At 48.9% G+C, this 24290-nt stretch overlaps 1 long non-coding RNA gene across 1 annotated transcript in view; it reads right to left on the bottom strand.

Annotated features, from left to right (window-relative positions):
* Positions 1–24290, bottom strand: part of LOC139275069 (uncharacterized) — a 71979-nt gene that overhangs the window by 37165 nt on the left and 10524 nt on the right. The window contains exon 2 of the long non-coding RNA XR_011595665.1: positions 20368–20544. This is a non-coding gene — a long non-coding RNA (uncharacterized lncRNA). The remainder of the gene's footprint in view (positions 1–20367; positions 20545–24290) is intronic.

Here is a 24290-nt window from a genome sequence, read left to right as displayed (position 1 = left end):
TGGGGAAGTGGGGGTGGGGGTGGTGATGGGGAAGGGGGGGGGGGGGGTGGTGATGGGGAAGGGGGGGGTGGGGGTGGGGGTGGTGATGGGGAAGGGGGGATGATGGGGAAGGGGGGGTTAGGGGGATGATGAGGGAAGGGAAGGGGGGGTTAGGGGGATGATGGGGGGAAGGGAAGGGGGGATGATGGGGGGAAGGGAAGGGGGGATGATGGGGGGAAGGGAAGGGGGGATGATGGGGGGAAGGGGGTGGGGGGATGATGGGGGGAAGGGGGGTGGGGGGAAGGGAAGCGGGGGATGATGGGGGAAGGGAAGGGAAGGGGGGGTGATGGGGTGATGAAGGGGGGGTGGGGAAGGGGAGATGATGGGGGAAGGGGGGTGGGGAGATGATGGGGGGAAGGGGGGTGGGGGGATGATGGGGGGAAGGGGGGTGGGGGGAAGGGAAGCGGGGGATGATGGGGGAAGGGAAGGGAAGGGAAGGGGGGGTGATGGGAAGGGGGGGTGATGGGGTGATGAAGGGGGGGTGGGGAAGGGGAGATGATGGGGGGAAGGGGGGTGGGGAGATGATGGGGGGAAGGGGGGTGGGGGGATGATGGGGGGAAGGGGGGTGGGGGGAAGGGAAGCGGGGGATGATGGGGGAAGGGAAGGGAAGGGAAGGGGGGGTGATGGGAAGGGGGGGTGATGGGGTGATGAAGGGGGGGTGGGGAAGGGGAAGGGGGGGTGGGGAAGGGAAGGGAAGGAGGGGTGATGGGAAGGGAAGGGGGGTGATGGGGTGATGGGGTGGAGGGTGGAGGGTGAGGGGCGGTGGAGGGTGAGGGGAAAGGAAGGGGGGTGGAGGGTGAGGGGGGAAAGGAAGGGGGGGGAAAGGAAGGGGGGTGGAGGGTGAGGGGTAGAGGGGAGGTGGAGAAGGGAAAGAGGGGAGGTGGAGAAGGGAAAGAGGGGAGGTGGAGAAGGGGTGGAGGGTGAGGGGGGGAAAGGGGAGGTGGAGAAGGAGTGGAGGGTGAGGGGGGAAAGGGGAGGTGGAGAAGGGGTGGAGGGTGAGGGGGGAAAGGGGAGGTGGAGAAGGGGTGGAGGGTGAGGGGGAAAGAGGGGAGGTGGAGAAGTGGTGGAGGGTGAGGGGAGAAAGAGGGGAGGTGGAGAAGGGGTGGAGGGTGAGGGGGGGTGTAGGGTGAGGGGGGAAAGAGGGGAGGTGGAGAAGGGGTGGAGGGGAGGTGGAGAAGGGGTGGAGGGTGAGGGGGAAAGGGGAGGTGGAGAAGGGGTGGCGGGTGAGGGGGGAAAGAGGGGAGGTGGAGAATGGGGGAAGGGGGAAAGGGGTGATGGGGGAAGGGAAGGGGGGTGATGAGGGGAGTGGAAGGGAAGGGGGGGTGATGGGGGGAAGGGAAGGGGGTGATGGGGGGAAGGGAAGGGGGGTGATGGGGGGAAGGGAAGGGGGTGATGGGGGGAAGGGAAGGGGGGTGATAAGGGAGGATGATGGGGTGGGGGGGAAGAGGTGATGGGGGAAGATGTGGGGGGGAAGGGGTGATGGGGGGAAGGGAAGCCAAGGGGGGGTGATGGGGGAAGGGAAGGGGGGTGATAGGGGAAGGGAAGGGAAGGGAAGGGGGGTGATGGGGGAAGGGAAGGGAAGGGGGGTGATAGGGGGAAGGGAAGGGGGTGATGGGGGGAAGGGAAGGGGGTGATAAGGGAGGATGATGGGGTGGGGGGGAAGAGGTGATGGGGGAAGATGTGGGGGGGAAGGGGTGATGGGGGGAGGGGAAGCCAAGGGGGGGTGATGGGGGGAAGGGAAGGGGGGTGATAGGGGAAGGGAAGGGAAGGGGGGGGGTGATGGGGGAAGGGAAGGGAAGGGGGGGTGATGGGGGGAAGGGAAGGGGGGGTGATAGGGGAGAAGGGAAGGGAGGGGGGGTGATGGGGGAAGGGAAGGGAAGGGGGGGTGATGGGGGAAGGGAAGGGAAGGGGGGGTGATGGGGGAAGGGAAGGGGGGTGATTGAGGGGGTGGGAAGGGATGAGGGGGAAGGGGTGGTGATGGGGGAAGGGGTGGTGATGGGGGAAGGGAGGGGAAGGGAAGGGGGTGATGAGGGGAGTGGAAGGGAAGGGGGGGGTGATGGGGGGAAGGGAAGGGGGGTGATGGGGGAAGGGAAGGGGTGATGGGGGAAGGGAAGGGGGTGATGGGGGAAGGGAAGGGGGGTGATGGGGGAAGGGAAGGGGGTGATAAGGGAGGGTGATGGGGTGGGGGGGAAGGGCTGATGGGGGAAGGGGTGGGGGGGGGAAGGGGTGATGGTGGAGGGGAAGCGAAGGGGGGGTGACGGGGGGAAGGGAAGGGAAGGGGGGGTGTTTGAGGGGGTGGGAAGGGATGAGTGGGGGAATGGTTGGGAGGGTGATGGGGTGAGGAGTGGTGTGGGGGGGGGTGAGGAGTGGTGTGGGGGGGGTGAGGAGTGGTGAGGGGTGAGCTGGGGGGGATGGGGGATCAGATTCTGACAGTGCCATCTCCCTTGAGGACTGGAACAATCAGACTGGCCCACTCATTGAGTTCGATCGGCGAAATGATGCCCTCTCATCATGTACGGTACTGCTCTCGCCTTGTGATGGATGGCTTCCAGCGTTACTTTCCCAGCCAGCTCCTGCTGAACAGTGTGAGACCATCACCCGATACCACCCAGAGTGGTAGCTTGTGCACCGCTCCATCATTGGCGACCTTTAGGGTAGCACTGCCGATTACGGGAATCAGTTCCTTTGTGTAAGTTCTCAGTTTAGTGCAAATGGGAGTCAGGACTGGCCTTGAGGCCTTGCTGCACCACAAATTATCGAATGTCTTTTTGCTCATAATGGACTGGCTCGCGCCCGTGTCCAGCTCTATTGACACCGGGAGTCCATTTAATTCAACCTTCAGCATTATCGGGGGACACTTTGTGGTAAATGTGTGCCACCCCATACACCTCTGCCTCCTCGGTCTAAGGCTCTAGTTCGTCGTGATCCACCGTGGATTTGCCCTCCTCTGCAACATGGTGGTTTGCAGGATTAGCAGGGTTTAGAAGACATAGAAAACATAGGTGCAGGTGTAAGCCATTCGGCCGTTTGAGCCTGCACCACCATTCAATAAGATCATGGCTGATCATTCCCTCAGTACCCCTTTCCTGCTTTCTCTACATACCCCTTGATCCCCTTAGCTGTAAGGGCCATATCTAACTCCCTCTTGAATATATCCAATGAACAACTCTCTGCGGCAGGAAATTCCACAGGTTAACAACTCTCTGTGAAGAAGTTTCTCCTCATCTCAGTCTTAAATGGCCTACCCCTTATCCTAAGACTGTGTCCCCAACATCGGGAACATTCTACCTGCATCTAACCTGTCCCGCCCCATTAGTATCTTATATGTTTCATTGATGTACATTGCAAAGAGCTGGGGTCCCAGCACTGAGCCCTACGGCACTCCACTAGTCACTGCCTGCCATTCGGAAAAGGACCCATTTATCCCGACTCTCTGCTTCCTGTCTGACAACCAGTTCTCTATCCATGTCAGTATATTAACCCCAATACCATGTGCTTTGATTTTGCACACCATTCTCTTGTGTGTGACCTTGTCAAAAGCCTTTTGAAAGTCCAAATACACCACATCCACTGGTTCTCCCTTGTCCACTCTACTAGTTACATCCTCAAACATTTCCAGAAGATTTGTCAAGCATGACTTCCCCTTCATAAATCCATGCTGACTTGGACCGATCCTGTCACTGCTTTCCAAATGTGCTGCTATTTCATCCTTAATAATTCATTCCAATATTTTCCCCACTACTGATGTCAGGCTAACCCACTTTCTCTCTCCCTTTTTAAAAAGTGGTGTTACATTAGCTACCCTCCAGTCCACAGGAACTGATCCAGAGTCAAGACAGAACCAAAGTACTTGTTCAATTGGTCTGAAATTTTTTTGTTTCCCATTATAAATTCACCTGAATCCGACTGCAAGGGACCTACTTTTGTTTTCACTAATCTTTTTCTTTTCACATATCTATAGAAGCTTTTGCAGTCAGTTTTTATATTCCCAGCAAGCTTCATCTCGTACTCTACTTTCCCCCTCTTAATTAAACCCTTTGTCCTCTGCTGAATTCTAAATTTCTCCCAGTCCTCAGGTTTGTTGCTTTTTCTGGCCAATTTATATGCCTCTTCCTTGGATTTAACACTATCCTCAATTTCCCTTGTTAGCCACAGTTGAGCCACCTTCCCCGTTTTAATTTTACTCCAGACAGGGATGTACAATTGCTGAAATTCATCCATGTGATCTTTAAATGTTTGCCATTACCTATCCACCATCAACCCTTTAAGTATCATTTGCCAGTCTATTCCAGCCAATTCACGTCTCAAACCATCGAAGTTACCTTTCCTTAAGTTCAGGACCCTAGTTTCTGAATTAACTGTGTCACTCTCCATCTTAATAAATAATTCTACCATGTTATGGTCACTTTTTCCCAAGGGGCCTCGCACAACAAGATTGCTAATTAATCCTTTCTCATTACACATCACCCAGTCTAGGATGGCCAGCTCCCTAGTTGGTTCCTCGACATATTGGTCCAGAAAACCATTCCTAATACACTCCAGGAAATCCTCCTCCACCGCATTGCTACCAGTTTGGTTAGCCCAATCAATATGTAGATTAAAGTCACCCATGATAACTGCTGCACGTTTATTGCATGCATCTCTAATTTCTTGTTTGCTGCTGTCCCCAACCTTACTACTACTGTTTGGTGGTCTGTACACAACTCCCACTAGCGTTTTCTGTCCCTTGGTATTCCGTAGCTCCACCCATATCGATTCCACATCATCCAAGCTGGAGGAAAAAGAGTGGGAGAGCGATAGTGATAGGGGATAGTGATAGGGGATTCAATGGTGAGGGGAATAGATAGGCGTTTCTGCGGCCGCAACCGAGACTCCAGGATGGTATGTTGCCTCCCTGGTGCAAGGGTCAAGGATGTCTCGGAGCGGGTGCAGGACATTCTGAAAAGGGAGGGAGAACAGCCAGTTGTCATGGTGCACATTGGTACCAACGACATAGGTAAAAAAAGGGATGAGGTCCTACGAAACGAATTTAAGGAGCTAGGAGCTAAATTAAAAAGTAGGACCTCAAAAGTAGTAATCTCGGGATTGCTACCAGTGCCACGTGCTAGTCAGAGTAGGAATCGCAGGATAGCGCAGATGAATACGTGGCTTGAGCAGTGGTGCAGCAGGGAGGGGTTCAATTTCCTGGGGCATTGGAACCGGTTCTGGGGGAGGTGGGACCAGTACAAAGCGGACGGTCTGCACCTGGGCAGGACCGGAACCAATGTCCTAGGGGGAGTGTTTGCTAGTGCTGTTGGGGAGGAGTTAAACTAATATGGCAGGGGGATGGGAACCAATGCAGGGAGACAGAGGGAGACAAAAAGGAGGCAAAAGCAAAAGACAGAAAGGAGATGAGGAAAAGTGGAGGGCAGAGAAACCCAAGGCAAAGAACAAAAAGGGCCACTGTACAGCAAAATTCTAAAAAGACAAAGGGTGTTAAAAAAACAAGCCTGAAGGCTTTGTGTCTTAATGCAAGGAATATCCGCAATAAGGTGGATGAATTAACTGTGCAAATAGATGTTAACAAATATGATGTGATTGGGATTACGGAGACGTGGCTCCAGGATGATCAGGGCTGGGAACTCAACATCCAGGGGTATTCAACATTCAGGAAGGATAGAATAAAAAGAAAACTAGGTGAGGTAGCATTGCTGGTTAAAGAGGAGATTAATGCAATAGTTAGGAAAGACATTAGCTTGAATGATGTGGAATCTATATGGGTAGAGCTGCAGAACACCAAAGGGCAAAAAACGTTAGTGGGAGTTGTGTACAGACCTCCAAACAGTAGTAGTGATGTTGGGGAGGTATCAAACAGGAAATTAGGGGTGCATGCAATAAAGGTGCAGCAGTTATAATGGGTGACTTTAATATGCACATAGATTGGGTGAGCCAAACTGGAAGCAATACGGTGGAGGAGGATTTCCTGGAGTGCATAAGGGATGGTTTTCTAGACCAATATGTCGAGGAACCAACTAGGGGGGAGGCCATCTTAGACAGGGTGTTGTGTAATGAGAGAGGATTAATTAGCAATCTAATTGTGCGAGGCCCCTTGGGGAAGAGTGACCATAATATGGTGGAATTCTGCATTAGGATGGAGAATGAAACAGTTAATTCAGAGACCATGGTCCAGAACTTAAAGAAGGGTAACTTTGAAGGTATGAGGCATGAATTGGCTAGGATAGATTGGCGAATGATACTTAAGGGGTTGACTGTGGATGGGCAATGGCAGACATTTAGAGACTGCATGGATGAACTACAACAATTGTACATTCCTGTCTGGCGTAAAAATAAAAAAGGGAAGGTGGCTCAACCGTGGCCATCAAGGGAAATCAGGGATAGTATTAAAGCCAAGGAAGTGGCATACAAATTGACCAGAAATAGCAGCGAACCCGGGGACTGGGAGAAATTTAGAACTCAGCAGAGGAGGACAAAGGGTTTGATTAGGGCAGGGAAAATGGAGTACGAGAAGAAGCTTGCAGGGAACATTAAGGCGGATTGCAAAAGTTTCTATAGGTATGTAAAGAGAAAAAGGTTAGTAAAGACACACGTAGGTCCCCTGCAGTCAGAATCAGGGGAAGTCATAACAGGGAACAAAGAAATGGCAGACCAATTGAACAAGTACTTTGGTTCGGTATTCACTAAGGAGGACACCAACAACCTTCCGGATATAAAAGGGGTCAGGGGGTCTAGTAAGGAGGAGGAACTAAGGGAAATCTTTATTAGTCGGGAAATTGTGTTGGGGAAATTGATGGGATTGAAGGCCGATAAATCCCCAGGGCCTGATGGACTGCATCCCAGAGTACTTAAGGAGGTGGCCTTGGAAATAGCGGATGCATTGACAGTCATTTTCCAACATTCCATTGACTCTGGATCAGTTCCTATCGAGTGGAGGGTAGCCAATGTAACCCCACTTTTTAAAAAAGGAGGGAGAGAGAAAACAGGGAATTATAGACCGGTCAGCCTGACCTCAGTAGTGGGTAAAATGATGGAATCAATTATTAAGGATGTCATAGCAGTGCATTTGGAAAATGGTGACATGATAGGTCCAAGTCAGCATGGATGTGTGAAAGGGAAATCATGCTTGACAAACCTTCTGGAATTTTTTGAGGATGTTTCCAGTAAAGTGGACAAGGGAGAACCAGTTGATGTGGTATATTTGGACTTTCAGAAGGCTTTCGACAAGGTCCCACACAAGAGATTAATGTGCAAAGTTAAAGCACATGGGATTGGGGGTAGTGTGCTGACGTTTATTGAGAACTGGTTGTCAGACAGGAAGCAAAGAGTAGGAGTAAATGGGTACTTTTCAGAATGGCAGGCAGTGACTAGTGGGGTACCGCAAGGTTCTGTGCTGGGGCCCCAGCTGTTTACATTGTACATTAATGATTTAGACGAGGGGATTAAATGTAGTATCTCCAAATTTGCAGATGACACTAAGTTGGGTGGCAGTGTGAGCTGCGAGAAGGATGCTATGAGGCTGCAGAGTGACTTGGATAGGTTAGGTGAGTGGGCAAATGCATGGCAGATGAAGTATAATGTGGATAAATGTGAGGTTATCCACTTTGGTGGTAAAAACAGAGAGACAGACTATTATCTGAATGGTGACAGATTAGGAAAAGGGGAGGTGCAACGAGACCTGGGTGTCATAGTACATCAGTCATTGAAGGTTGGCATGCAGGTACAGCAGGCGGTTAAGAAAGCAAATGGCATGTTGGCCTTCATAGCGAGGGGATTTGAGTACAGGGGCAGGGAGGTGTAACTACATTTGTACAGGGCCTTGGTGAGGCCACACCTGGAGTATTGTGTACAGTTTTGGTCTCCTAACTTGAGGAAGAACATTCTTGCTATTGAGGGAGTGCAGCGAAGATTCACCAGACTGATTCCCGGGATGGTGGGACTGACCTATCAAGAAAGACTGGATCAACTGGGCTTGTATTCACTGGAGTTCAGAAGAATGAGAGGAGACCTCATAGAAACGTTTAAAATTCTGATGGGTTTAGACAGGTTAGATGCAGGAAGAATGTTCCCAATGTTGGGGAAGTCCAGAACCAGGGGTCACAGTCTAAGGATAAGGGGTAAGCCATTTAGGACCGAGATGAGGAGAAACTTCTTCACCCAGAGAGTGGTGAACCTGTGGAATTCTCTACCACAGAAGGTAGTTGAGGCCAATTCACTCAATATATTCAAAAGGGAGTTAGATGAAGTCCTTACTACTCGGGGGATCAAGGGGTATGGCGAGAAAGCAGAAATGGGGTACTGAAGTTGCATGTTCAGCCATGAACTCATTGAATGAGTATAATTCAGGCTAGAAGGGCTGAATGGCCTACTCCTGCACCTATTTTCTATGTCTATGGTTCTATGTCCTTTCTTACTATTGCATTAATTTCCTCTTTAACCAGCAATGCCACCCCACCTCCTTTTCCTTTCTGTCTATCCTTCCTAAATGTTGAATACCCTTTGATGTTGAGTTCCCAGCCTTGGTCACCCTGGGCAGTTAATTCGTCCACCTTATTCCGAATACTCCTCGCATTGAGTCACAGAGCCTTCAGGCTTGTCTTTCTAACACACTTTGCCCCTTTAGAATTTTGCTGTAATGTGGCCCTTTTTGCTTTTTGCCTTAGGTTTCCCTGTCCTCCACTTTTACTTTTCTTCTTTCTATCTTTTGATTCTGCCCCCATTCGACTTCCCTCTGTCTCCCTGCATAGGTTCCCATCCCCCTGCCATATTAGTTTAACTCCTCCCCAACAGCACTAGCAAACACTCCCCCTAGGACATTGGTTCCAGTCCTGCCCAGGTGCAGACCGTCCGGTTTGTACTGGTCCCACCTCCCTCAGAACCGGTTCCAGTGTACCAGGAATTTGAATCCTTCCCTTGTGCACCACTCCTCAAGCCACGTATTCAACTGTGCTATCCTGCGATTCCGATTCTGACTGGCACGTGGCACTGGTAGCAATCCTGAGATTACTACTTTTGAGGTCCTACATTTTAATTTAGCTCCTAGCTTCCTAAATTCGTCTTGTAGGACCTCATCCCATTTTTTTTACCTATATGCACCACGACAACTGGTTGTTCACCCTCCCTTTTCAGAATGGCCTGCACCCGCTCCGAGACATCCTTGACCCTTGCACCAGGGAGGCAACATACCATCCTGGAGTATCGGTTGCGGCCGCAGAAATGCCTATCTATTCCCCTTACAATTGAATCCCCTATCACTATAGCTCTCCCATTCTTTTTCCTGCCCTCCTGTGCAGCAGAGCCAACCACGGTGCCATGAACTTGGCTGCTGCTGCCCTCCCCTGATGAGTCATCCCCCTCAACAGTACCCAAAGCGATGTATCTGTTTTGCAGGGGGATGACCGCAGGGGACCCCTGCACTACCTTCCTTGCACTGTTCTTCCTATTGGTCATCTATTCCCTATCTGGCTGTGTACCCTTTACCTGCGGTAAGACCAACTCACTAAACGTGCTATTCACGTCATTCTCAGCATCGTGGATGCTCCAGAGTTCATCCACCCACAGCTCCAGTGCCGCAATGCGGTCCGTCAGGAGCTGCAGGCGGATGCACTTCCTGCACACGTAGTCATCAGGGACACTGGAAGCATCCCTGACTTCCCACATAGTGCAGGAGGAGCACATCCTTCCATGACTTAACCCTTAGATACACTTAAATTGACAACAACAATGCTAAATGTTACTTACTGATATCGAAAAGAGAAAGAAAAACTACTTACCAATCATTTACCCCCTTGGCTGTGACGTCACCTTTCGATTTCTTTCTACTTCTTTTTTGCCTTCTCTCCCTGCTGCAGCTGCACCGGCTGGCCTTTATTGGCCGCTCTGATGTCCACGAACTCCTGCCTCGCTGACTGCCGGCGCCTCTTGACTGCCGCTGGGCCTTTATAGGCCTCTCCTGCGATGTCCCCGGACTCCCGCCTCTCTGAACTCCCCGCTCGAACTACCGCTGGGCCTTTTTATAGGCCTCTCCTCCGACGTCCCCGCTCGTACTCCAGTTGGTCCACAGCGGCCCGGGAGCGGGACACCCAGGGCCGGGAAATACCTGGCAAAGGGTAGAGGAGGCGGGGTGGTGGCCCCACCTCAGGAAGGAAGTCCAAGAATTCTGTGTGAACTGTTTGGTGTGTGCAGCTAACAACCCCGATCCCCAGTGCAGAAATGCCCCCACAGGACACACCAGGAGGGTAGAGGGACCATGGTGGTTCCTGCAGGTCGATTTCATTGGACCACTACCCACACTAAAGCAGGTAACAAGTACTGCTTTGTCCTGGATCCTAGTGAGGGAAGTGTTCTCCTGATGGGGACTGCCACAGGTCGTGGAGTCCGACCAAGGGAGTCATTTTGCGGGGCAGGTAATGCAGGCCACCCTAAAGCTTGTGGGAATACAAGGGAAGTGGCATGTGGCTCCCAACCTCCAGTCATCGGGGATTGTGGAGTGCATGAACTGGACACTGAAAGAAAGACTGAGGAAGGAGATAAGCCTGTTCCCGCAGAGATGGGACGAGGTATTGCCTCTAGTCTTAATGGGTGTTCGGACCAGCCCCTCCAGAAGCACAGGGTACTCCCCACATAAGCTCATAACCAGGAGGATTATGCGCACCCCAACCCATGTGTTGCTGCCGGTCTTCACAGAAGCTCAGGTCAGGGAGGTAAACCGGGACAGGTTTGTCCAGAATCTGTTTGACACTTTAAAACAGATTCACTGGCAGGCAGCCAGTAACCTGGGGAGCCAGCACCGGAAAAATCAGATGCTGCTCGAGCTCCGGAGAACCCACGAATGGAAGATGGGAGACCAGGTAACGGTCAAGAACTATGCCTGAGTAGGGGCATTCGAGCCACTGTACATGGGGCCATATAACAGATGTTATAAGTTCACGGGGTTAGGAGTAATATATTAGTATGGATAGAGGATTGGCTAACTAACAGAAAACAGAGAGTCGGGATAAATGGTTAATTCTCTGGTTGGCAATCAGTAACCAGTGCTAAGAATTCTGATCAGAATGGGACACATGGCAATTTTACGAGGCCTTGTTGAAAGAAATATTCCGCCAGTTTTACGAGCTAAGTTACGAGGAGGAGAGTCGGTAAGGTTTATATACATTAAATACGAACGGTCGCAGTGGTTCGGGGAGACAGAGGAGAGGGGTGTTCAACGATGCTGCCACAGCGTTTAGCACAGGAACATCTCTTATAAACAGGTTGGACGATACACAGCTGCAGATGCAGGTCAACATTTTAAGGGTCTGGCTGCAAAAAGTACTGGGGGAGGGTAACGAGGTAGAGGGGTCGGAGTTACGGGAGGACCAGGCTATGACCATACATTTAAAGGTGGACATAGCCGAGCTGGAGGCACACACTCAGACGATCAATAGTTTGATCAGGGAGGATCGGAATGCATCGGCACAGGCAGCTAGAAATGATGCATGTGTCTTGTACGGTGCTTGGTTGCTGAACGAAGGGTGCAGTAATTTGGAGGACCTGCAGCAAGGTTGCTGGGTTAGCAACCGGCACCTCACCGTGCTGAGCCCGTATGATGATCTGATTAGCCCGTGTCAACTCCGACTGGCCTCAGAGGCATACCCGGTTCCAGTTGATTGTGGTCATTAAAACCACACAGTAATGGGAATTGCACTCCAGATGTCGGTAATGGGCAGGTCACTGTGGCCAGCATGGGGGTCATCAACTGAGGAAACGACAGACATCCAGTAATCAGCACCCTTGTCTTTCCAGATGCAAGGCCTGGGAGTGGGAAAACGAAATATCATTTTTCACAAAGATTTCAAAGGCTATGAGCCATTCCAGGCCATGGGGCGGGGGGTCCAGACAGATCACCTGAGTCAATCCATCGGTCAGTATTGGCAGGAGGAAAGGTGATGGGTTTTGAGGATATAAGGAGCCATTTTGCAACAAGTTCCAGCTCAGGAAAAAGCTCAAGCGTGAGCTCTGGCAAGCTGAAGTTCAAGCTGAAGTTCGAAGCTCTCTTCATTTCAATGAAACACCGCCAGAAGCTGTGCACTGCTATTCAACCCTCACCAACGGACCTCGACTCAAACTGGAATTTGGATACTGCATCGGCGGTACTGAACCAGGAGCGAGACGTACAGGAAGAAGCTGCAAGCAAGACAACGGGTAATCAGGGTGAGCATATTGCCTGCGTCTACACATCCGCAAGACCACTTAGCTGTGTGAGGGGTGATTGTAAGTCCCAACCAAACCCAAGGGGTTTACTGCTGAGAGGGGTCCTGTGTTAGTTTATTTCACGGGAGGGTTCTTTTATTAAGCTGTGGTAACTTAGCATGGCAGGGCTTATTGGATAAGCCAGGGTTGTAATGTTTTGCATTGTTTATGAGTGGTGTTGTTAATCTTATTAAACACAATACGGTTGAGCCTGAAAAACATGTGTCCGAGTCTGATCTGTCCATATAATCCTGATTGTCCAGAACTTGTAGTAGGAGGTGCGTTTTCAGTACGTCTGAGTAAACCATCTACAAGGCCTCCATAATTAGCATCTAAGAAGAGACGCTTGGTCACTCAACCAGGAAACATCAAGACTGGTTCGACGAGAACGACCAGGAGATCCAACAGCTAATAAGCCGCAAGTGCAAGACATTCTTGAACTGGAAACAGCAACACAACTCAAGAACAAGAATGCAGCTCTATAGACGTCTGAAGGCCCAAGTCCAACAAAAAACTCGCGACCTAAAGAACAGATGGTGGTTGGAGAAAGTGCAGGAGATCCAACAACCAGCCAACAACCACAACATGCGTGGATTCTTTAGCGCAGTCAAGACCACTTACGGCCCAAGCACCTAAGGTCCTACCCCCACTGTGGGCCAAGAACGGAGAGATACTCATCAAGGACAGAGAGGCAATCCGTGCCCGCTTGAAGGAGCACTTCGAAGATCACCTTAACCGAGAATCTGTCTTCGACGTGAGTGTCCTCGACTCCACCTTGCAGCATGCTACCCGCATGTACTACCTCAGTACAACCCCAGCTCGGCATGCGGTTGAAAAGGCCTTCCAACAACTGAAGAACAACAAGGCCTCAGAAGCAGATGGAATCCCCGCCGAAGCACTAAAGCATAGTGGAGAAGCACTATTGGCTCGAATACATGAACTCATTTCTCTTATTTAGAAGGAAGAGAGCATGCCAAGGGATCTCAGAGATGCGTAATCGTGACCATCTTCAAGAAAGGAGACGTCCGATTGCGGTAATTACAGAGAAGTTCCTGCTGTCTGCCACAGGGAAAGTCATCGCAAGAATCTTTCTCAATCGCCTTCTCCCAATGGCTGAAGTGTTCCTCCCAGAGTCGCAATGCGGAGTCCGCCCACTTAGGGGCACAATGGACATGATCTTCACTGCATGTGAAATACAGGGAACAGCACGAACCTCTGTACATGGTCTTTTTTGACCTCACAAAGACCTTCGATATTGTCAACCGGGAGGGATTATGGAGTGTCCTCCTCAAATTCGGCTGCCCTCAAAAGTTTGTCACCATCCACCACCTGCTTCATGATACCATGCAAGCCGTGATCCTGACCAATGGATCCATCACATTCCCAGGGTAATCTTTTTGAACTAGTTTGAGAAAAATGTTGTCCCTCAGGCGTGTGCTCATTGCACAGAAGCTGGCCTTGAGGAAAACTGCAAAATATACCTGCTGCTAAGACAATTGCTCAACGCATCCCAATGCTCAGCTTTTGGTAAAGGATAATGTCCATGGAATCTACTTACCTCCAAATGTTACATCACTGATACAGCCAATGGACCAAGGAATTTTGAGATTGATGAAGTGTCTCTACAAAAACGAGTTTATGAGGTATTTACTTAATGCTGTGAACACAGGCATGGGAATAAAAGCATTCTCAGAAGCTTTCTCTATCAAGGACACCATATGGGCAGCTGTGGATGCATGGAACTTGGTAACTGCAGACACCTTGGTCAATGCTTGGCATAACATCTGGCCATCAACCATGTTTGCTGAGGATGATGTTGATGATGCTCTTCAGGACTTTCAAGGCTTTGGTGTGTCCAGGGAGAAAGCAATGATTGCTCAACTTTTAGATTATGCAAGAGGGCTGAGTTGCGAAGCTGCGCAGGAATTGAATGAGGACGATGTCGCAGAAGTCATGGACATAGACAACGATGCTCCCATTGTGCATGCAGTGACAGATGAAGAAATCAGCAGGGGGTTTTGCATCCGGAAGAAAAGGATGAAAGCAGTAAGGATGATGATGATGCCTGTGATCAAGTCGAAAAAGTGCCGATTGACAAAGCAATCAATCTTTGACAAGAATTAATTCATGCCTTAGAACAACGAAGCTTCCTAAGTGAAGAAGAACTACTGCAGGTCTACAGAATTCTGGAAAGAGTAGTGAAAGAAAAACCCAAATTATTTAAACAAACAACAATATTAAATATCTTTCAAAAGATGTCACATCAGAAGGCCCAAGACCTACAGCGTGCAACTACACCAATAATTTCCACATTTGATAATCCTATTGCTGGCCCATCATCAGCCCCAGACATCATAGCTGAGCCCTCTACCTCAAGCACAATCTCCAGCCAATTGTAATTGTACCTGTTTATTTTTACTCTATTTAACAAATAAAAGCCTTCATTTACTGTTTTATATTTCATAACTTAACTGTTTTACAAATAAAAACCTTTATTATATTTCATGCTGAGTACTGTACATACCTTTGCAAATTTGAAATGGTAGCAAAAGATACAGGGTGGGAAGCTCACATTAAGTACAGTTACAGAGTACTGCACTGCAAAAACAAGAGGCTTACCATGCGTTGCGAAGAATCGAGGACTACAAGGCCTGCGAGGAGAACTACAAGATGACGTCCAGAAACCTGGGCCCAGGCATTTCCAGACTCGGGACACGCTTCTGGCGTTCCGAAATCCAGAAATACCTGAACCTGGGCTTGGGTGTTTCCGGACTTCGGAGGTGTTCGTGTCTTCCTGGATGCTTCTCCACCATTTTGAGTGGTCTTGGACCAGGGATTCCCAGGTATCGGTGGGGTTGTTGCACTTTTTCAAGGAGGCTTTGAGGGTATCCTTGAAGCATTTCCTCTGCCCACATGTGGCTCGCTTGCTGTGTCGGAGCTCTGAGTAGAGCGCTTGTTTTGGAAGTCTAGTATCGGGCATCAGAGCTGATCGAGCGTGGTCAATGCTTCGATGCTGGGGTTGTTGGCCTGAGTGAGAACACTGGCGTTGGTGCACCTATCCTGCCAATGGATTTGCAGGATCTTGTGGAGGCAGCGTTGGTTGTGCATAGTCCATGTCTTTGAAACATATAGGAGGGAGGGTATCACTGCAGCTCTGTAGACCATGAGCTTTGTGCCAGGTTTGAGTTCCTGGTCTTCAAATACCCTCTTCCTCAGGCGATCGAAGGTTGCACTGGCACAGTGAAACATAGAAACATAGAAAATAGGTGCAGGAGTAGGCCAGTTGGCCCTTTGAACCTGCACCATCATTCAATAAGATCATGGTTGATCATCACCTCAGTACTCCTTTCCTGCTTTCTCTCCATACCCCTTGATCCCTTTAGCCGTAAGGGCCATATCTAACTCCCTCTTGAATATATCCAACGAACTGGCATCAGCAACTTTCTACGGTAGAGAATTCCACAGGTTAACAACTCTCTGAGAGAAGAAGTTTCTCCTCATCTCGGTCCTAAATGGCTTACCACTTATCTTTCGACTGTGTCCCCTGGTTCTGGATTTCCCCAACATCGGGAACATTCTTCCTGCATCTAACCGGTCCAGTCCCGTCAGTATTTTATATGTTTCCATGAGATCCCCTCTCATTCTTCTAAACTCCAATGAATATAGGCCCAGTCGATCCAGTCTCTCCTCATATGTCAGTCCTGCCATCCTGGGAATCAGTCTGGTGAACCTTCGCTGCACTCCACTGAACTGAAGGCGGTGTTGGACTTCATCATCGATGTCTGCCCTTGTTGACAGTAGCTCTTGAAGTATGGAAAATGGTCCACGCTGTCCAAGGCCTCGTCATGGATCTTGATAATTGGGAGGCAGATAGGTAGAGAACCTTTGTCTTACAGATGCTTAGTGTAAGGCCAATACTCTCGTTATGCTTTGGTGAAGGTGTTGACGATGGTTTGCCGTTCAACCTCCGAGTGTGCGCAAACGCAAGCGTCGTCTGCATACTGTAATTCAGTAATAGAGGATGGGACTACCTTGGATCTGGACTGGAGATGACGGAGGTTTCCTGTTTGTTCTGTAGATTAGCTCAACTCCAGCGGGGAGCTTATTGAGAGTGAGATGGAGCATTGCAGCAAGGAAGATCGAGAAGAGCGTTGGTGCAATGACACAGCCTTGCTTGACCCCTGTCTGCACGTGTATTGGGTCTGTGGTGGATCCGTTGGTCAGGCTCACGGCTTGCATGTCATCGTGAAGTAGGTTGAGGATCATGACGAACTTTTGAGGGCAGCTGAATTTGAGGACACTCCATAATCCCTCCCGGTTGACAGTGTCGAAGGCCTTTGTGAGGTCAAAGAAGACCATGTACAGAGGCTGGTGCTGCTCCCTACATTTTTCTTGAATTTGACGCGTGGTGAAGATCATGTCCATTGTGCCCCTTAGTGGGCAGAATCCGCATTGCGACTCTAGAAGGAACTCTTCTAAAGGCAATTGAGGAGGATTCTTGCGATGACTTTCCCTGTGACAGACAGCAGAGAAACTCCTCTGTAATCACCGCAATTGGACGTCGCCTTTCTTGAAGATGGTCATGATTACAGTGTCTTTGAGATTTCCTGGCATGCTCTCCTTCCAAATAAGAGAAATGAGTTCATGGATTCATGCCAATAGTGCTTCTCCGCCATGCTTTAGTGCTTCGGCAAGGATTCCATCTGCTTCTGTGGCCTTGTTGTTCTTCAGTTGTCAGATGGCCTTTTTAAATTCATGCTGGGCTGGGGTAGTGTTGAGGTGGTGGCGGGTAGCATGCTGCGGTATGGAGTCGAGGATACTTGAGTCGAAGACATCCATGACATACGTGGATTCTTTAGCGCAGTCAACATAGAAACATAGAAAATAGGTGCAGGAGTAGGCCATTCAGCCCTTTGAGCCTGCACCACCATTCAATAAGATCATGGCTGATCATTCACCTCAGTACCCCTTTCCTGCTTTCTCTCCATACCCCTTGATCCCACCCAGTTTAGTGTCGTCTGCAAACTTGGAGATATTATACTCAATTCCTTCATCTAAATCATTGATGTATATTGTATAGCTGGGGTCCCAGCACTGAGCCCTGTGGCAACCCACTAGTCACTGCCTGCCATTCTGAGAAGGACCTGTTTATCCCGACTCTCTGCTTCCTGTCTGCCAACCAGTTCTCTATCCACATCAGTACATTACCCCCAATACCATGTGCTTTAATTTTGCACAACTAATCTCTTGTGTGGGACTTTGTCAAAAGCCTTTTGAAAGTCCAAATACACCACATCCACTGGTTCTCCTTTGTTCACTCTACTAGTTACATTCTCAAAACATTCTAGAAGATTTGTCAAGCATGATATCTCTTACATAAATCCATGCTGACTTGGACCAATCCTGTCACTGCTTTCCAAATGCACTGCTATTTCATCTTTAATAATTGATTCCAACATTTTCCCCACTACTGATGTCGGGCTAACCGGTCTATAATTACCCATTTTCTCTCTCCCTCCTTTTTTAAAATGTGGTGTTACATTAGCTACCCTCCATTCCATAGGAACTGATCCAGAGTCAATAGAATGTTGGAAAATGATCACCAATGCATCCACTATTTCTAGGGTCACTTCTTTAAGTATGGTCCCCTAGTATTTCCCGGAAGGTTATATGTGTTTTCCTTCGTGAAGACAGAACCAAAGTATTTGTTCAATTGGTCTGCCATTTCTTTGTTCCCCATTATAAATTCACCTGATTCTGACTGCATTTGTCTTCACTAATCTTTTTCTCTTCACATATCTATAGAAACTTTTGCAGTCAGTTTTTATATTCCCAGCAAGCTTCCTCTCATACTCTATTTTCTCCCTCCTAATTAAACCTTTTGTCCTCCTCTGCTGAATTCTAAATTTCTCCCAGTCCACAGGTTTGCTGCTTTTTCTGGCCAATTTATATGCCTCTTCCTTGGATTTAACACTATCTCTAATTTCCCTTGTTAGCCACGGTTGAGTCACCTTCCCCGTTTTATTTTTACTCCAGACAGGGATGTATAATTGTTGAAGTTCATCCATGTGATCTTTAAATGTTTGCCATTGCCGATCCACCATCAACCCTTTAAGTATCATTCGCCAGTCTATTCTAGCTAATTCACGTCTCATACCATCGAAGTTATCTTTCCTTAAGTTCAGGACCCTAGTCTCTGAATTAACTGTGTCACTCTCCATCTTAATAAAGAATTCTACCATGTTATGGTCACTCTTCCCCAAGGGGCCTTTGACAACAAGATTGCTAATAAGTCCTTTCTCATTACACATCACCCAGTCTAGGATGGCCAGCCCTCTAGTTGGTTCCTCAACATATTGGTCTAGAAAACCATTCCTAATATACTTCAGGAAATCCTCCTCCACCGTATTGCTACCAGTTTGGTTAGCCCAATCTATATGTAGAGTAAAGTCGCCCATGATAACTGCTGTACCTTTATTGCATGCATCCCTAATTTCTTGTTTGATGCAGTCCCAACCTCACTATTACTGTTTGGTGGTCTGTACACAACTCCCACTAGCGTTTTCTGCCCTTTGGTATTCCGCAGCTCTACCCATACAGATTCCACATCATCCAAGCTAATGTCCTTCCTTACTATTGCATTAATTTCCTCTTTAACCAGCAACGCTACCCCACCTCCTTTTCCTTTCTGTCTATCTTTCCTGAATGTTGAATACCCCTGGATGTTGAGTTCCCAGCCTTGGTCACCCTGGAGCCATGTCTCCCTAATCCCAATTATATCATATTTGCTAATAGCTGCCTGCGCAGTTAATTCGTCCGCCTTATTCCGAATACTCCTCACATTGAGGCACAGAGCCTTTAGGCTTGTCTTTTTAACGCACTTTGCCCCTTTAGAATTTTGCTGTAATGTGGCCCTTTTTGATTTTTGCCTTAGGTTTCTCTGCCCTCCACTTTTACTTTTCTTCTTTCTACCTTTTGCTTCTGCCCCCATTCTACTTCCCTCTGTCTCCCTGCATAGGTTCCCAACCCCCTGCCATATTAGTTTAATCCCTCCCCAACAGCACTAGCAAACACTCCCCCTAGGACATTGGTTCCGGTCCTGCCCAGATGCTGACCGTCCGGTTTGTACTGGTCCCACCTCCCCCAGAACCGGTTCCAATGTCCCAGGAATTTGAATGCCTCCCTCCTGCACCACTCCTCAAGCCATGTATTCATCTTAGCTATCCTGCCATTCCTACTCTGACTAGCATGTGGCACTGGTAGCAATCCTGAGATTACTACCTTTGCGGTCCTACTTTGTAATTTAACTTCTAGCTCCCTAAATTCAGCTTGTAGGACCTCATCCCATTTTTTACCTATTTCGTTGGTACCTATATGTACCACGACAGCTGGCTGTTCACCCTCCCCCTCCAGAATGCGCTGCAGCCGCTCCGAGACATCCTTGACCCTTGCACCAGGGAGGCAATATACCATCCTGGAGTCTTGTTTGCGGCCGCAGAAATGCCTATCTATTCTCCTTGCAATAGAATCCCCTATCACTATAGCTCTTCCACTCTTTTTCCTGCCCTCCTGTGCAGCAGAGCCACCCCTAGTGCCATGGACTTGGCTGCTGCTGCCTTCCCCTTTTGACTCATCTCCCCCAACAATACCCAAGATAGTGTATCTGTTTTGGAGGGAGATGCTCGCAGGGAACCCCTGCACTACATTCCTTCCACTGCTCTTCTTGATGGTCACCCATTCCCTATCTGCTTGAGTAACCTTTACCTGTGGTGTGACCAACTCAGTAAATGTGCTATTCACGGCATCCTCAGCATCGTGGATGCTCCAGAGTGAATCCATGCGCAGCTCCAGTGCCACAATGCGGTCTGTCAGGAGCTGCAGCTGGATACACTTCCTGCACATGTTTTCGTCAAGGACACTGGAAGCGTCCCTGTCTTCCTACATAGCACAGGAGGAGTATGACATGGGTCTGGGCTCTCCTGCCATGACTTAACCTTTAGATTACTTAATTTGGCAACAATGACAAGGTTTCTTGCTGCTAAGAACAAGAAGAAAGATAAATGAAAAGAAAACTACTCACCACTCAACCAACCAATCACTTACCCTCTTGGCTGTGACGTCGCCCTTTGATTACTTTTTACTTCTTTCTTACTTCTGACCCTGTTGCAGCTAAGTGCTCCAACGACTGCCGCTGATCCCCGGACTCCCGCTGGGACTTTATAGGCCTCTCCACCTCCGGCCGTTGCTCCAACAATTGCTGCTGATCCCCGGATGGAAGACCTTTAAATTGCATTTTTTAAATGCAAGGAGTGTTAGAAGCAAATTGTTAGAATTGCAATCCTATGCTGTGTTGGGGACGTAGACATATTATGTATTTCTGAGACATGGCTAGATGAAAGTGATGGGACTGAAATTTACCTAAAGGGCTGCAAGGGTTTCAGAAAGGATAGGGTAGGTCAAAGGGGAGGTGGAGTTGCTTGATATTGCCTCATCAGGTACAACTCAAGCTATCTGGGTTCAAATCGACCAAGCTCTCGGGCAGGGATTAATTATCAGTAATTGTTATAGGCCCCCGGGACAGACACTTGAATGTGATGAGTTATTATGGAAACAGATTACGAATGCTTTTAATATAAAATGCCACCTTTGTCTTGTGGGTGATTTTAATTTTCTTGGCATTTAGTGGTATGATGGTTTACCTGCTGTTGTGGTGGGAAATACAGCTGAATAATATATTGAAAATATACAAGACTGTTTCCTGACTCAACATGTTTATGAAGTAACTCGGGATAATCATATATTGGATCTGGTGTTTAGGAGTGAATCTGACCTCGTATCAGGCCTTCATGTGGGGGATCATCTGGGCAACAGTGACCACAACATTATATGATTCCAATTGGCTAGTAGAACTAATGGTACAGAGAACCTGCAACTCGTACCAGATTTCAGAAGAGCAAACTTCTACAACATGGCAGATGATTTGGAACGGGTAAATTGGCTAACCATTCTCAATGCTGATGAGACCGATGTTGAATATAAATGGAAAGCTTTTAAGACAAGATTAAAAATGTGGGAAACAAACATGCACCCAAAGTCAAAAGAAGGAAATTTGGTAAGAAAAAGCTGTTATGAATGTAAACCTGTAAATACCTTGTTCAACCACCAGAGGGCTCATCCCATGGAGCCCCAAGGGATCTCACAATCCCTTGGGAGCACCGGTACATAAGGAGGCCTCACAGGCTGGAGAGGCACTCTGGAGACCTGCAATAAAGGACTACGGTCACACGTTACTTTAAGCTTACAGTATCTGGTCAGATTCTTTATTCAAGACATAACAACTGGCGATGAGATACAGATGATGAACCCCACCGCAACAATGCAGGGAACCATGGGCACCTTGGAGAAATTTTCGGAGGGAGATGATTGGGAAACCTTCGTGAGCGACTCGACCAATACTTCGTGGCCAACAAGCTGGAAAGAGAAGCGAACGCTGCCAAATGAAGGGCGATCCTCCTCACCGTTTGCAGGGCACCAACGTATGGCCTCATGAAAAATCTGCTCATTCCAGCGAAACCCACAGACAAGTTGTTCGATGATTTGTGCACACTGGTCCAGGAGTATCTAAACCCAAAGGAAAATGTTCTGATGGCAAGGTACCGGTTCTACACATACAAGAGGTCTGAAGGCCAGGAAGTGGCGAGATACTTCGCCGAGCTAAGGCGCCTTGCAGGACATTGCGAGTTTGAAGGACACTTGCAGCACATGGTCAGGGACTTCTTTGTACTTGGCATTGGCCATGACGTAATACTTCGCAAACTTTTGACTGCAGAGACCCCAACCTTGAGTAAAGCCATAGCATAGCCCAGGCATTCATCGTCACCAGTGACAATACCAAATTCCTCAGCACACGAGTGCTGCTGCAAGTACTGTGAACAAAGTAATGTTGTTTTTGAATCGTAAGGTACAGGGCAGGACTCACATGTCTGCAGCTGCACGTCCGCAGATGTCTCAGAGTCCACCATCAAGGGTGGTAAATACAAGGCCATTAACACCTTGTTGGCGCTGCGAAGGTGATCATCATTTCCATTCATGCCGCTTCAAAGGATACGTTTGCAAGGGCTGTGGAACAATGGGACACCTCCAACGCATGTGCAGGTAAGCTGCAAACCCTGCTAATCCTTCAAACCATCATGTTGCAGAGAAGGACAGATCCACGGTGGATCACGACGAAGTAGAGCCTCAGACCGAGGAGGCAGAGGTATATGGGGTGCACACATTTACCACAAAGTGTCCACCGATAATGCTGAAGGTTGAATTAAATGGACTCCCGGTGTCAATGGAGCTGGACACGGGCCCGAGCCAGTCCATAATGAGCAAAAAGACTTTCGATAAATTGTGGTGCAGCGAGGCCTCAAGGCCAGTCCTGACTCCCATTCGTACTAAACTGAGAACGTACACAAAGGAACTCATTCCCGTAATTGGCAGTGTTACTGTAAAGGTCTCCTACGATGGAGCGGTGCACAATTTAACACTCTGGGTGATACTGGGCGATGGCCCCATGCTGTTCGGCAGGAGCCGGCTGGGAAAGATATGCTGGAACTGGGACGACGTCCGAGCGCTCTCGTCCGTCGACGACACTTCATGTGCCCAGGTCTTAAACAAGTTCAGCTCACTGTTCAAGCCGGACATCAGGAAGTGCCAAGGAGAAAAATTGCAGATCCACTTGATTCCGGGGGCGCGACCCATCCATCACAAGGCGAGAGCGGTAGCATACATGATGAGAGAGGGTGGAGATCGAGCTGGACTGGCTGCAACGAGAGGCCATAATTTCGCCGATCGAATTCAACGAGTGGGCCAGTCCGATTGTTCCAGTCCTCATGGAAGACGACACCATCAGAATCTGTGGTGATTACAAAGTAACTATCAATCATTTCTCCCTGCAGCATCAATACCCACTACCAAAGGCAGATGACTTATTTGCAACGCTGGCGGGAGGAAAACCGTTCACGAAGCTGGACTTGACCTCGGCCTGCATCCCGCAGGAGCTGGAGGAATCATCGAAGGGACACGCCTGCAACAACACACACAAAGGTCTCTTCATTTACAACAGATGCCCATTTGGGATTCGATCAGCTGCGGCGATATTCCAGAGGAACATGGAAAGCTTGCTGAAGTCAGTCCCGCGCACCGTGGTCTTCCAGGACGACATCTTAGTTAAAGGTCGGGACACCGTCGAGCACCTGCAGAGCCGGAGGAGGCTCTTAGTCGGCTTAATCGTGTGGGGCTCAGGTTAAAACGCTCGAAGTGCATTTTCCTGGCACCTGAAGTGGAGTTCCTGGGAGAAGAATCGCGCCAGACGGCATCAGGCCCACCGATTCGAAGACGGAGGCAATCAAGAACGCACCGAGACTGCAGAACGTGACGGAGCTGCGGTCGTTTCTAGGACTCCTGAACTACTTTGGTAACTTCTTACCGGGTCTTAGCACATTGTTAGAACCACTGCACTCTTTACTGCATAAAGGAGATAAATGAGTATGGGGTAAAAGCCAAGAAAATGCCTTTGAGAAAGCTAGGAAACTGTTATGCTCAAACAAATTGCTTGTGTTGTATGATCCATGTAAGCGTTTGGTACTAGCATGTGATGCATCGTCATACAGTGTCAGGTGTGTATTGCAACAAGCTAATGAATCTGGGAAATTGCAACCGGTTGCTTATGCATCCAGAAGTCTGTCTAAGGCTGAGAGGATCTACAGCATGATCGAAAAAGAAGCGCTAGCGTGTGTTTACGGGGTAAAAAAAATGCATCACTATTTGTTTGGGCTCAAATCTGAATTGGAAACCGACCATAAGCCGCTTATATCCCTCGTTTCTGAAAGTAAGGGGATAAATACGAATGCATCAGCCCGCATCCAGAGATGGGTGCTCACATTGTCTGCATACAACTACGCCATCCGCCACAGGCCAGGCACAGAAAACTGTGCCGATGCTCTCAGTAGGCTGGCATTGCCCAACACAGGGGTGGAGAT

The sequence above is a fragment of the Pristiophorus japonicus genome, chromosome 10 (genome assembly GCF_044704955.1).
Source record: "Pristiophorus japonicus isolate sPriJap1 chromosome 10, sPriJap1.hap1, whole genome shotgun sequence".
NCBI lineage: Eukaryota > Metazoa > Chordata > Chondrichthyes > Pristiophoridae > Pristiophorus > Pristiophorus japonicus.
Note: the sequence above shows the minus strand (reverse complement) of the source record. Positions and strands in the feature narration are given on the sequence as shown.